Below are 15,691 nucleotides of genomic sequence, written 5' to 3' on the forward strand. Positions count from 1 at the left end.
TGGTGAAGGAATTAAACAATATACAGAGATACCTAAAGAATATATATGGATGGATGATGTGAGAAAGTTAATTGATCGGTTAATAGTTATAGATGGAGAAGAAAAGGCTGGTAATAATAACTTTTGTAATGAGAAAGTAGGTATAGTGCGTGTGATTAATAACAAGCTTTCACAATTTATTCCTAATGATCCAAAAGGTATAGGTTATTTGATTAAGATCTTAAATACATTACCACCACGATTCTGGAATGATGAGAAGCTTGGAAAAGGATTAGTAAATGATTTGATTAATAAACTCCCATTTGAATTACATATTCCAGGATTTTCGTACTGTAGTCCGGGAACTAAGCTACAAGAAAGATTAGAAAGAGGTGATAAAGGTATTAACCCATTAGATGAGGCTTGTAAAGAACACGATATATACTACAGAGACAATAAAGATACAGAGTCAAGACATATTGCAGATAAGGAACTAGAAACTAAAGCGTGGAAAAGAGCATTTAGTAGTGATGCGTCAATTGGTGAACGATTAGCTGCTTTTGGAGTTGGTACTGCTATGAATGCTAAGGTTAAGTTAGGATAGGGATTATAAATTTTTAATTGTTATTATGTATGATTCCTTTATAGGTATATCCCATAAAAGCGTTGTTTCAAGATTTTCTTTATAATAAATGGATAGTGTTGAGAGTTACGAGTTACAGAGCTTTAAAGCTAACACAAGAACATTTAATAATTTGAATGAAGCTAACAAAGATATTGAGTTTCATTTCGATGTGGGGGATAGGTTCATACATCCACACAAAGCAGATTGTCATATGACTTTTGAAGTTGTTGGTGCATCAGTTGGAGTAACATTTGGTGCAAATCATACTATAAAACTTGTAGATAACTTCTTACCATTCTTCTTTTCTCAAATTGAGGTTAGAAAGCATGGAGTTGTTATAGAAAAGATTGAGCTACCAGGAATAACATCTACAGCTATTGGAACATTAAAGATTTCCAAATCAGAAGTTGAATATCTAAAACAAGCAGGATTTGAAAAAGATGATAAACTTGGTCTAAGAAAGGACTTTAGCGTTTTGTACCCATTAAGATTAATTCCTGGCTTTTTAAGTGATTATAAAGAGATTATGTGGAAAGGTGGATTGAGAATAACATTTACAAAAGCTAACAACAATAACGATGTCTTGTACAAATGGACTGGATCAGGAGCAGGTGCAGCAGCTCCTCATGATGGAAAAATAACAATAAAAGGTATGGAGATAGGAATGCCTATTGTTGAATAGGAATATAATTATGAAAACAAGTTAAAGTTGAATATTCTTAAAGAACCTAAAATCATGTTTTCATTCCATACTTATCAATGTGTTCAGAAGACTGTTGTAGGTTCTTTCTTGGAGTTCGATGTTACTACTCAATTTAATTCTAGACAATTTGATATGCCTGATTTCGTAGTTGTAATGTTCCAAACTGATAGAAGTGGCAAACAAACAGCAGATGCAAGTAAGTTCGATCATTGTAAGGTAAAGAATATCTATCTTAAGAATGGGAGGAATGAGGTACTTCCAAAAGAATTAAGGAACTTAGATATTGCTAACAGGGATTTTTTAAAGATGTATGAAGATTATACTGCATTTAAGAGAATAACATGTGGCAATACCGAAATGTACTATGGTCCTAAAGAGTTTATAGATAACAGACCAATGTATGTGATTAATTGTAGTAAGAGGACGAATGTATCGGTAAATGAGAGAACAAACATAAAGTTTGTAGTAGACTTTGCAGAAGCTGTGGCTGCTAATACTATATGTTATGCGATTTTAATTGGACAAAAGAACTTTACATATGATCCTAAGAATGATAATGTAGTTGAAGAGTTTTAGATAGTTAAATGTATGTTTGTATTGTTTTATGGAAGTTTTCCATAAACGAAATTGATAAAAATTATTAAATATTTTTGGTGAAGATAAAAATTGAGGAGTGTTCATTGATTTTCTATATAATAAATACGATGTCGAGTCATATTGAGCTTTTAAATAAACTTTGAAGTCTTGAGCAAAAACAAGTTATTGGATTAAGAGAATTAGAATTAAATATAGAATATAAGATTGTGAAAATGGAAAAGATTAAAACTAAGTTTGGAAAGAGCATTTTAGTTGAGTGTCAGAAGTTTAAGATCTTTCTTCCACCTAGATTTACAAAACATTTAACAGATAAAATGATTGACGAGATCGTTAAAGATGGAATAAAAATCAAATACACTGGCCTAAAAGATAATTATCCAACTGTTGAGTTCTGTATGTAAATTTCAAATGAGGATCGGTTTTATGTAAATTTTAAATGAGGATTGGTTTTATGAATATTTTCATAAAACGAACATTTTCCTTATAACAAATAAGCAGCTATGGCTAATTATTTGAATAAAAAATGACGTTAAAGCATTGAGATTCCTTCGCATAGATGAGTTAGAAAAAGGTAAAGCGTACAAGATAACATTATGGAAATTGATTCAAACACAACGTTATGGTCAAAGAGTTTTAGTACATTTAGTTGAGAAATATAAGACGTTATTACCACAAAGATATAATGATGAACCTGAGCAAGTATTGAAAGATTTGAAAAAGTATAAGCTGTTTGTTAAGTATGAAGGTTTGAAAGATTTAGATAATGGTTATAAAATACATCAGTTTTACTTTAGAAATGAATCCAAAAAATAACAAAAATAAAACTTGTAATTTTAAGTATGTTTTAAGTGTATAAGTGTTTTTATGGTTTCATTATCAATATCCGAACTTGTAATTTTAAGTATGTTTTAAGTGTATAAGTGTTTTTATAGTATTAAGACTATAAAAAACTAAGACCTCTGGAGATACAGAACATAATGTCATTTAAATTTTAAAGATACATGTATAAATAAGGGATTTATTTGAGTTTCTTATAATTATATCCTTAGAGTTATGCACCCTGCAAGACATTCGATAAATAGTAAATTTATTTCTCTATTGATTGCCGTTTGAATTATGAAAATCGGTTAATATTTGACGAAGTTATAACAAATTCGAAAATTCGGGAATTTTTTACAGGTTTATTTTTGAGTTTTCGGGAAAATGTTATTCTTTAAAAAAGTCTTAGAATTAAATTTGAATTATGGTGGTATTTTTATTTTTTCGATTTAATGAAATTTTGTAGAGATATTGAAAAAGAGAGAAATATCCTGAGGGTTATGCAACTATTTATGCATTTTATAAAATTGGCTAAGTTATTAGTATTCATGTGCCGTTTGAATTTTTGAAATCGGTTAATTAGGGACTGAGCTATTGAATTTTAAGGTTATTTGGTGGTGAGGTTGCAGTGTTGCCAACTCACTTTTAACAATTATCATATTTATTAGTAATGGGGTGAATTCATCCCTATATGTTTTGAAGCGATATCTTGAAAAATTAAAATCCTGGAACGTTCCGAAAAAAATATTGAGTTGGACACACTGATTTTTTTCTTTTTTGAACATTGATGTTTTAACTAAATTTGCCGGTTAGGTGACCATATTCAAACAGTTACTCACTTTCTCAATATATGGTGTTGCATATCATTTAAATTATCATTGATTGCTGATGGGAAGGAAAGAGAGAAAGAGACTCGAGAGATATTTCGTCACGGATTCAATGACGCCATGTATTGCGTCGTCTCCCTGGAGGAGACTACGTCATTGGTATTAAATATATAGCGCCCTCTCTCGACTGCTAGTTAAAAGTTGTGTTGAAGGAAGAAGCTGATGTATATATATGTTGACGTGAGGAGAAGGAAAGAGAATCGGATTGGACGGTCCTGTGCTGGTACTGGAATATTTCAAATGAATCAGTTACAGATCACCTATTCCCTTATATTTTTATATTTTGTGGAAGAAACTGCTAGCATGACTTGTTTTAAGGGGTGATATGTCCCCTCTTGCGTTGGTACCCCCGACCTAGATTTGAAAAATGCAGAAATTGCTTTTGCTTATTTTCTACGTGGACGCGCAAGGGTTTCTGTAAGTTTCTGGGACGTTTATTTTCTACACAGGACTTTCCAGACTTTGATACACGCTCGTTTATTTTGACATGGAAGCGGGAGGGTCCCTTTGGAGATGCGAAAAAACAATCAATTGCAACTTCACGATACGAATAAACGGGGGACATGTTCCAAGGTGTACAAAATACCAGTCCGTATTCTGGTGTGAAAAAAAGATGAAAAAATGAAATGATGTTCCGAAGATGTAAGAAGAAGAAGAAACGTTTAACTGTCTCCCGCGTTTGGGCATGCACCCGCGTGAAACCCCTCTGAAAATGTAAGAAATACTGACTTGGGTATTTTAAACATATGAAATGGTGTTAGAGCTGGTTTTAGGATTTGAAAGAAAACGCAAGAAGCTATGGCGTACATACATGCAGTGATGTTATGGGTAATTCATGCCCGTATTCACCCTAATTGTATACACGACTCCAAAAGTGCATTCCCACCTGCAATTCTTCTTTTCCTGCAATAGCAGGCAACCCAAAAAGCTCGGCGGTTCGGTTGGTTACGAATTCGAAAGGCGTTGGACTAAACCTCAATTTTCTCATAAATATATCAGTGTGGCAAATTGCAATTAAGGGAATAAAACAAATTGTTAAGAATGACAATTTTATTATTCTGACGGAGTTGGATGACATCAAAAGTTACAAAATGACTTACTTAAGCAGTTCAACAAGATGAATGGTAAGAAACAGATATCAGAAGGAAGCATTTCTCTCTTTCCCCCTCACCCCACCCCAAAAAAGAAACTCATAAAAAGAAAAAGTTACATAATATAAAAGTTTCATATAAAAGCCTAACAGCACAAAAACAAATATCTACGCGAAACGAAAAAGAGACAAACACAGAATAGGTGACACCAGTGGCGTAGCAGACTTGCGGCCCTCGCATGCAAGATAAAGAGACGGGACCCTAGTTGTAAACCCCATTGTTATAATAATAATAATAATAATTATTATTATTATTATTAAAAAGTCGTTTCCTTTTCTAAATCTCTGACTCTGCCTCAGAGCATGAATGCATATAGCGATCATATGTGCACCTTTTGTCAATTAGCAGTCCCAAAGGCCAAAAGGGATGGAAATCTCCAAGAGAGAGAAACAAAAATCTTTCTTATGGTAAATTCTAGTTCAAAGTTCAAAGTACTTGCTTTTACACGTAATTTTTTGTTTCTTTTTTCAGGGAAAAAAGTTCTGGCGCCTAAGAAAGTACATCATATAATATTGCAAATTTGCAAGTGGATGTATTTACATTGCAATGTTTGTTAATATAGATATTATGATTAGAAAACAATCTTGGAAAAATTAAGTTTAATTTCTTCATTCATCGCAAGTCTTAGGTTACCTTTATACCTCGCCTCCCCACTCCTCGAATATCGATATCGAAAATTTAGAATGATATATTCATGTCCATATATTTGCGATATCGAATGTTGATATATGATAATATAGATATCGATGATAGCGATATATCGACATATCACAGGCCCAGATTCCGAGAAGTGATGCTTGAAATATACTGGAATCAACAATCAAATTCTAAATAAGTTTTCCATTTCCGTATCCAATGTTGAGGGGGAAGGGTGGGAGTGTACTTAGCTACACAGGCCATATCAATTGTGTTCTTAAATCAGACATTACACCCCCTATTATCAAAGTGTTAAGTCAGTCACTGTCTGCGAGTTACCCCAGTTCCATTTGAAGTTTGAATTGAAGACCTGAATTGCAAAACATCCCAAGTGCACTCTTTTTCTTCGTATTTTTCGTTTTCTGTTTTTTATGTTAACATCTATGTTTAAGGCTATTCACTTGCACAATGCGTAAGTCCAAATCAAAACTTTAAAAAAAAATTCTAAATAATTTCAGCTAAACAGAATAGCATTCCAAGTATAATCTTCTTGTGTTTCTTCTAAAAACAAAAAAAGTACTCCGGTGGACTTCGGATGTTCTGAAATTCAGATCTTCAATTTTATTTACGGTCTTTAACCATCTTTAACTCGCAGGCTCCTTGCTTTCATAAAAACCATTTGTTGTGTAGATTAAAATCAAAAATGAATTAATCTATATTCTTGGGAACTTACTGTTGCACAACACACATATATACAGAGTGTAACAAAAAGGTACGGCAAAATTTTAGGGGTGGATTCCTTATGGGTAGACAAGCAAAATCGTTCATATGACCATATGTCGCTAAATGCATCATTACAGAGTTACGGCCATTGAGCCGCCTAATGGTGGAAATAGTCATATTCTTGTAGCTCCTTAATGTGACTCAATTTAAACCTCAATAACTCAGACCCTAATTAACATAGGAAGATATTTTTGGTACCTGTGTATTTCTAAAGAACGATGCTTTCCGCCTATATATATATATATATATATATATATATATATATATATATATATATATATATATATATATATATATATAGGGTGAGTCAAAAGTCTTTCGACACCTGCATAAGTTTTAAAATCGACGGAAAAAGTAAAAAGTGATGATGGGAAAACAGGTTTGATGAGGTGCTGCAATTTTCAGAGTGTATGTCATTCATGGCCGCCATCTCAAAATCCGCCATTTTGGATCCAAGTCATTTTTTAAATGGGAAGAGGGTGTATGTCACATCAAATAACACTAGATTGAGCTCAGAAATTTAGTGGTGTAATTTGTTTTTTTTTTCTATCTTGTACACTTTAGAAGTTATTAATGTTCAAATGTGGGAAATTACATTGATACTGACCCAGTTCTCTCTGTTCCAGGTGATCTAAAATAGGTCTGACACGTGAACAGAAGATTGAAATCATCCTTATATCAGTGGAACGCAGCTACCGAACAATAGCAGCTGACTACAACAGACGGCACTCAAACAGAGAACCGGTATCGCACAGCACGGTGTCTCACGTGATCACCAAATTCCGAGAGACTTGCTCTGTTCAAGATAGGGCACGTAGTGGGCGACTAAAGACTGCCACCAATGAGGAAACTGCAATGGCGGTTGTTGCGTCGTTTGTGAAAAGTCCTAAACGAAGTATCCGTCGTGTGTCCCTAGCATGCGCAATAAGCCAATCCTCCGTTGTCCGGATATTGCACGCCAATCAGTGGCATCCTTACAAGCTGCACATGCAACATAAACTGAACGAGGATGACCCTGATCGCCGGTTGGAGTTCTGCATGTGGGCTACTGAACAACATGAACTGGATCCTGAGTTTGCCAAGGGCATACTGTTCAGCGACAAGGCGTATTTCACTTTGAACGGGGAGGTGAATCGACATAATTGTCGATACTGGTGTGACGGAAATCCGAATTGGGTTGATCCGAGTCGAGAACATAGTCCAGCGAAGGTGATGGTGTGGTGTGGCATATGGGACACCCGCATCATTGGGCCATTTTTCATTTACAACACCTTAACTGCACCACAGTATCTGATGCTGTTGCAGGACTTTGTGTTCCCTGCCACACTGAAAGGTGACGGCATTTTCCCATCTTATTTTAAGCACGATGGAACCCCTCCACACTATAGACTTGGTGTCCGTCAATGGCTGGATGAACAACTTCCACGGAAGTGAATTGGTCGCCGTGGTCCCGTGGAGTGGCCGCCCAGATCCCCTGACTTAACGCCCCTTGATTTTTATCTATGGGGACATCTTAAACAGATAGTGTATGCTGAGACAATCCATGATTTGAGACATCTGGAGGAACGCATCCAACAAGCCTGTGAGCAAATTTCAGGAGACATCTCCTCCGTGTGCAGTCAGAGGGGTTGCGGCGACTAGAGTTGTGCATTGCACGGGATGGACAACACGTAGAACATGTGTTGTAGCATTCAGTATCAACGTAATTTCCCACCTTTGAACATTAATAACTTCTAAACTGTATTAGATAAAAAAAACAAATTACACCGCTAAATTCCTGAGCTCAAGCTAGTGTTATTTGATGTGTCATACACCCCTTCCCATTTTAAAAAATGACTTGAATCAAAAATGGCGGATTTCAAGATGGCGGCCATAAATGACATACACTTCAAAAGTTGCGACCTCTCATCAAACCTCTGTTCCCATCATCACTTTTTACTTTTCCCGTCGATTTTTAAACTTATGCAGGTGTCCAAGGACTTTTGACTTACCCTGTATATTTTATGTTTGTGTGTTTGAGTACCACGGTGGACATGAGAGAGTAATTAGTTGTTTTTTGTTTGTTTTTTGCATCAGCATTTTGGAGATGGTATTCCTTGGGGATACACTCATAAAATGCATATCAGCGGAAAGCTTAATTTTTGCAGAACACATTGCTACTAAAATTATCTTCCTATCTTAATAAGAGTTTGATATATTGAGGTTTAAATTGAGGCACATTAAGGAGCGTCCAGAATGTGACTATTTCACACCATTAGTCGGCTCAAAGGCCGTAACTCTGGAACGATGCATTTCCCGACATATGGTCATCTGAACTTTTTTGCTTGTCTACCCACAAGGAATCCACCCATGAAGTTTTGTCGTACCTTTTAGTTATATCCTCTATATACAAGATCCGTTTTGTAGATTTAAGAAACCACTCTTTTTTCCTCAATCAATTTACAAAACGGGTCTTGAATGAGGTGGTCGCACTAGTAATGACATCCCGTAGCGTCGTTACGTAACACACACAGTACAAATAAAGCTTCGGAACCACAAATTGCAAGTTCTGCCGCAGATAATTCGGTAAGATGTCTGCTTGTTGAGTGGGCAACCCAAATTCATATCACGGATGGTATGGTTGTTTTTTTTCCTTTCAAAATACATTTCTATATGTTTATATTTCTTCTTAATAATTACTTTCTTGCAATCTTAAATTAGTCAGGGTTAAGTAGTCAGAAAAATGAAATGAAATGAAATTTTTGAGTTTTACGTCCCACGTTTATGCCAGTTAGGCTAAAGGAGACGGTGATGATGAATAATAAATGAAGTGGCGGAATGAAGAAAGTGGGAGGAAACGGGAGAACCCCGAGAAAACCCACGCAGACGGTGTTTGTCCACCACAAAGTTCACTTGGCGAGAGCAGGGTTTGAACCCGAGACCCCTAGCACCAGAGGTGAACGCTCTACCACTGAGCCACCGCGGCCCCTAAGTAGTCAGAAGATTGAAACACATGTATGACTACTTTATCAGTGTATGTGTACTCATATATGTATCTTTACATATTTGTTTCTTTCTTGGGGCCGCGGTGGCTCAGTGGTAGAGCGTTCAACTGTGGTGCTTGGGGTCCCGGGTTCAATCCCAGTCCCCGACAAGTGAACTTTGTGGTGGACAAACACCGTGTGCTGGGTTTTCTCGGGGTTCTCCCACTTTGTTCATTCCACCATTTCATTCATTACTCATCATCACCGTCTCCTTTAGCCTAAGCGGCATAATCGTGGGACGTAAAACTCAAAGATTTCATTTGTTTCTTTCTTTCAACTAGTTTCTTTCTTTCAACAACCAGAGGTTTTGAAAAAAATGATTTCAGAATAAGTGGGGAAGACATGCATTTCGACTGTACCGACGATATTGACAAATATTCCTGTCGTAATAATTCATTACTGGATACCATTGGCGCCCAAAGAAATTTTTAAGGGGGTCATCTCCTTGATTGCTATATTACGCCTGGTTTTTAATATACGTAGTTTGCTATATTACGCATACATTTTCGTGAGCAAGGGGGACCGGGATCCTTCCCCTCCCTTCGGGCGCCAGTGGTCGAAACTAAGTAGTTGTTGTTTCAAGCAGTGTTTCTTCCAGACATGTTTTTGGGGGTGCTGCCCCCTGCAACTCTGAGAGTGCCCCCACGGGAAGACAAAAATAATACATCTATAATAGAATAATACCAGCAGTACCCCCGGAATCCTAAATATACCCCCCCAGGAACATTTTTTCTGAAAGAAACACTGATTGGAAGATTGTAATCGTGTTGTGTGTGCTGTGCTGATAACCAAACGAAAGTGGTTAAAAGCTGTAATTTTAACCACTTTGTATAACAGCTCCTTTTTGTGGGCTTCATCCGCTCTAGTGTTGCCATGAGACGAGACATTTCTCGTGTCTTGTCTCGCGAGACGAGATATGTGACGAGACGAGACAGCTTGAAGTCTTCTCTCGTCTCATCTCCTGGAAACACTACTTTCGACCATGTGGGTTACTGCCCCGATCTTTGAAATGTCCTCGAAGGGATTGTGCTACGAATAACAGATTTTATTCGAACTAATTGACTGACTCCGATGCAACATTGTTCCAATTTCGCCTATTCGCAATGTAATGAAATAGACAAATATACGTTTATATGGTTACGTGAAGGCGGTCCCGTGTTCGATTCCTGGTGAGGGCACTCGGTCGAAAAATTTAAGTTTTTCAGGCTAGTCACCCTGAATGAGATTTTCCTAGGTTTTCCACATTCACACCAGTTGGATGCCAGGGTGATACCTTAGGTTTCAGATCACTTCCTTTCTTCTCCAATCCTTTCTTCCTTCCCTTTCCCCGGAAAGTGTGTTCGCCTAGAGACGTCATCCCTCGAACGTGACGGGCTAAATGGTCTCGGATGCCGAAAGCCCAGAAATCTAAATCCTAAATTTACAAGGTTACCTCTGGGGAACATTGTTCTTTCAAAATATATTTCTATATGTTGATATTTATTTTTATTAATTGCTTTCTTGCATCTTTCCTACATTATTCTAGATTAGTTACCATCGGTTAGTTTAGTCAGATTATGTATAGTTGAATATGGTTATGTATGTTTACCGTTTCTTTTCTTTTTTTCAAAATACATTCCTGTCTGATCACATGTATTGTTAATAATTTATTTGTTGCATTTTTAATAATTTATTTCATACACACAACAGATAAAACAACTCATACATTTTAATTATACAGCGCATAGTTCTTTGACATGGAGGAAAATCTTTGGTTATAGGAACATATAGTATTACCAATGGGGATTTACCTCATCCCTCTTGTAATTCGCACACCGTCAACAGATATAGAACATTGTTGGACATTTCTCGAACCACTTCATCACACTCCTGGCCTTGTGACATGGTGCATTATTTTGTCGAAATGTGCCACTACCGTTGGGAAACATGGTCGTCATCAAGGGGTGTACGTAGTCTGCAAGCAGTGTGCGATACGCGTCGGCCGTCATTGTGCCTTGCTCGAGCTATACTAGATACATGCTCATGTGTATGTCCCCCAGAGAATTATTATTATTATTATTATTATTATTATTATTATTATTATTATTATTATTTAAATTATTAGACTATTATTATGATTATTATATTTGAAATACAATCAAATATCACGACATTAATTATTAGTTTTAATTAACTGAATTGACCTTAAAATTAAATTTTGATTTCGAAAGATTAACCATTAAGTTTATGCGTTCGGTACCTTTCTAAAGTAATAAATGCTGGAATTGGTTTCAAGGCTGTTTCTGACTGAATACTTTCTTCAAAATAATATTAAAAATTATAGAAAGATTTTCGAGACATTCGAGTCGAGTCGAGATTTTTACTAAAAGTCTCGACTCGAAAATTAGAGTCGAGAAATAAGTTTGTCTTGGCTCGTGTCGAATTTTACAAAGTGTGCCTGAACTCGAATTCCAGTCTAGATTCGAGACATGTCTCGACTCGTGCGCATCCCTAAATATTGATATTTTAAATGTGCAATACTACCTCGCGAAAAATGACCCCGAAGTTAATTTACCAAAGTCTACTTTCTTCTTGTTAGATTAGTGATCGTGATTTAGGATAGATTATGTAAAGTCAGACATGGTTATGTATGTTTACACTTTCGTTTCTTTCTTTCAAAATGCGTTCCTATCTTTTCCCATTTATTATTAATAATTTATTTCTTGCATTTATTAATAATTACCAGAAAAACCCATTATTCGCATCGTGGCTGTATTTGCAAGTCAACGCCTGTATTAGTAGTATCAACGTTGATTTCAGCGAGTGAGAAACTATGGATTTGACATTAATATCGGCCATTTTGGATTATTTTTACATGTTAGGTATCCCCTCCGGTACCCCGACCCGCAACCAAGTGGGGTTAATTTGGAAGTTAATGCAATCAGAGTTTCACCATTGATCTCAGCGACCGTCAAAACTTTGAATTCGACACTAATATCGGTTATCTTCTACTACTTTTACATGTCCCTGTAAACGTCTCCTGAGACCCCCCTGGTTCGATTTAAAAAAAAAACGCTTCGTCTTGATCTGGAACCTGGGCCAAGGTACCCAAGATCAAAACTTGGTAACTCTCGGTCCTCTCGTCTGGTCTCCAGGCAGCACACAGATACATACGTACATACAGACAGACACACAAACAAACTTTTTATTTTATTTATATTAGATTAGGTGTATTTCAAACAGTGTTTCTTCCAGAATTGTTTTTAGGGGGTACTGCCCGCCCGGAGCTCTGAGAGTGCCCCCGAAAGAGACCAAAATAATACATCTATAATATAATAAAAAAATAGAAAGTTATCAATAGTGCCCCCGGAATACGAAGTGTGGCCCCCCCGGAACATAGTTTCTGAAAGAAACACTGATTTCAAACAAACAGATAGAACAACTTTCCAAAATGTATGTGGGTGCATATAAATGACGGGACGTGTTATATGTTTTCAGGGGAGTCTCGATTTTTTTATTTCTTTTTAGTTAAAATCTTTTATGAACACTGTCATAAAGGGCTATGCTGTGATAAAGTAAAATATACCGGTAATATAAGGATAAGTTGGGACTGTCCTAGCTCAGTCAGTAACACGGCTGACTTAAACGTAAAGAAACAGGTTTAAACCCGGGTTCAAGTTTAATTACTGTAATGTCTATTCTCAACATATATAATCGTGGTATTTAGTGTATATTTTCAACAACTTACATGATGCACAATGAGTGCAAGAGGCAGTGATATTATCAAACGTTAATAAAAGAAAATACTACATTCATACGGATTAAAATGAAAACATCATCATAAAAGAAAATAATTTTAATTGTATTGCAAAAAGAACTCTCAAGGATTTTGTTTTGGACATAAAGTATAAAGTGACTAACATAGTGTGTTCCTTGGTTGCCTTTGCACAAACACATTTGAAACAAACAATTATGTTTTAGAGGTGTTTGTTATGTTTTGAAATTAAAAATCTTGCCTGCAGCGTCCTGACAAGATTATTTGTGTGAGTGCTGGAACCAGGGAACACCAAGGAGGCGGCGCGCATGGACAGAACAACCCCTAGCATTTCTTACACAGTACAACGTTGTTTGGCATATAACGTTGCTACTGTACTAGCGAGTTTCAGCTAGTTAAGCCTTTTATTAACAGCCGGAGGCAGCATTCTGTTATATCGTTGTAGTGAGTGGCGTGTTAAAATACTCCTAGTATCAGTTTTTTTATTGTTCGACTGACCTTGAAGGACCAACAAATGCCTTTTGAGGAATAAAAGTTCCCTTTAATTCATGAAGTTAATATAGAAATGACCTTCAAACCTATGCTATGCATAAATGCTGGAAGTCTTATAGAACGGTTTTATCCGTGTGTCTGTAGACCAGAGCCCTGCAAAGCCAGGTCTGAAGACAGCCCGGATGGATCTGTATTCTGTGTCCCACAGTTATGCTGGCTAGACTAAAGGAGACGGTGATGATGAGAAATAAATGAAATGGTGTAATTAATAAAGTATGAGGAAACGGGAGAACCCCTACACACGGTGTTTGTCCACCACAAATTTCATTTGGCGAGACCTGGGATCGAACCAGGGACCCCATCCACCACAGGTGAACGCTCAATCACTGAGCCACCGTTCCGGGAACACCTAATCGACCCTGGCGTCTTGGTGATTTATTTCATCATAATATTTTGTTATATTTGTAGTATCATACTATGATATAAAGAATACAGGAACATGTAACATCATTTGGTATTTGGCTTGCTAATTGAACATAACTACAAACTGCAGTGATCTTATGAGCACGCCAGTTCACGGCTTTGGCCTCCTGGTCTAAAGGTAGCGTACCAAATTCTACTTAGTAGGTCAACTACTTGACTTTGTCATTCGTTCTTGAGATAACTAATGCTCAGGCCGTATGGATGATGATGGGATGAATTGGTGGAATGAAAACAGTGGGAGGAGGAAGCGGGACCACCCCGGAAACCCCCACGCACACGGTATTTGTCCACCACAAAGCTCACATAGCATCTGGGTGGTAGTTCTGTACGGATCCAATGAACTACGGAATAACGTAACAGAAACTCCCTACTTTGTAAATATATACTGCTAATATTCGTAAGTTTCAAGCTTGTAAAAGAACGTAGCTGTTTTGTCTTTCTATTAAGGTTTACGATATTTCTATCGTATCTTGTCTGAGCTGCAAAACGAGAGGTAATACATTTATCGATTTATGGTTATGGATTGGTCCTTTAAAACATTTAATTAAATCGAGAGGTGATAGAAAGATACTATCCCGCGAAAAACGTGAATTTTCTTTTGTGACAGATGATAACACTACTTTAAGTTTCACTATTGAATTCATATAGTTTGGAAATCTTCGTTTCACACTGTGAAACGATACTCACTTCTTTTATTTTGGTATTGATACTGGTAACTCGTCTAATATATGCAACAAGTTGACACTCTTAGTCATAGATTAGAAACTTGTAGCAATACACGTTGAAACCGAACTTGGCTAACTTCAGCTACTTCTGGTTGTAACGAAAAACACCCTTAATCCCCCTTCTTTCAGAATGACCACCCGGGCCAAAATCCGTACTTGAAAGAATGAGAGAACAGCACACATCTAACCTTCAAAATACAGACCCGGCCACCGGGGAAATAATCCTGAAAAAAAGTGAGGAGAGTTTTCGCCGGTACTGTATTAAAAGGCCGCGTAGCGCACCCAGATAATGTATATGTATCACTCTCATCTTTAATTAACGAAATTGCAAGTAAAATTTCTCAGTTGTTTTAAGGAAGTTAATTAGTAATGACAAACCTACTATTTGAATTTTAACAAGGATAAACAGTTTATTATAATTAAGGAAAAAATAAATAATAATAAAAATAAAAAAACAAATAGTACACAAAATATTAACAATTTTATATTAATAGTAATAATAAGAATAAACAATCTTACTGTTTCTGATGGAAAAACAGCCTAGCATACATTAAAAAAATCGCCATTCCAACATGGCCTACACCAAACTTTAATTTTTGTCTTTCAGTTATCTAATATTTCAATCAGTAATATTTTACACTTGCTCGTGACTAAATATGACAATCCATAAGTATTTATCGTATATCAAGATACATTTGAGCATACTCACGAAATTTCCGATGATAAATTTCTCACCAATTTTCACAAAAAAAACAATAATTTAATTTAACAAATTATAAAGATCAAACACTACGTACCTCAAACAGTGACCAACTGACGATCTACGTCAGTTGATCCATGGCTTCCATTCCGGATTCAAAACCAACCAATCACAATCCGGATTTTAGATCACGAGGATCTCGTCATTTTACCTTACCTGCTGGTACCAGATCTTCGAATATATTTTCTTAATACACTACAAACCAGTTTTGAGACCAGAAAGGTAGGATGGAAAGGGCGAAGGGAGAATAAGGTCGTATGTCTCCATAAAAATA

The sequence above is a fragment of the Thermobia domestica genome, chromosome 17 (assembly GCF_964235325.1).
Source record: "Thermobia domestica chromosome 17, izTheDome1.hap1.1, whole genome shotgun sequence".
Lineage (NCBI taxonomy): Eukaryota > Metazoa > Arthropoda > Insecta > Zygentoma > Lepismatidae > Thermobia > Thermobia domestica.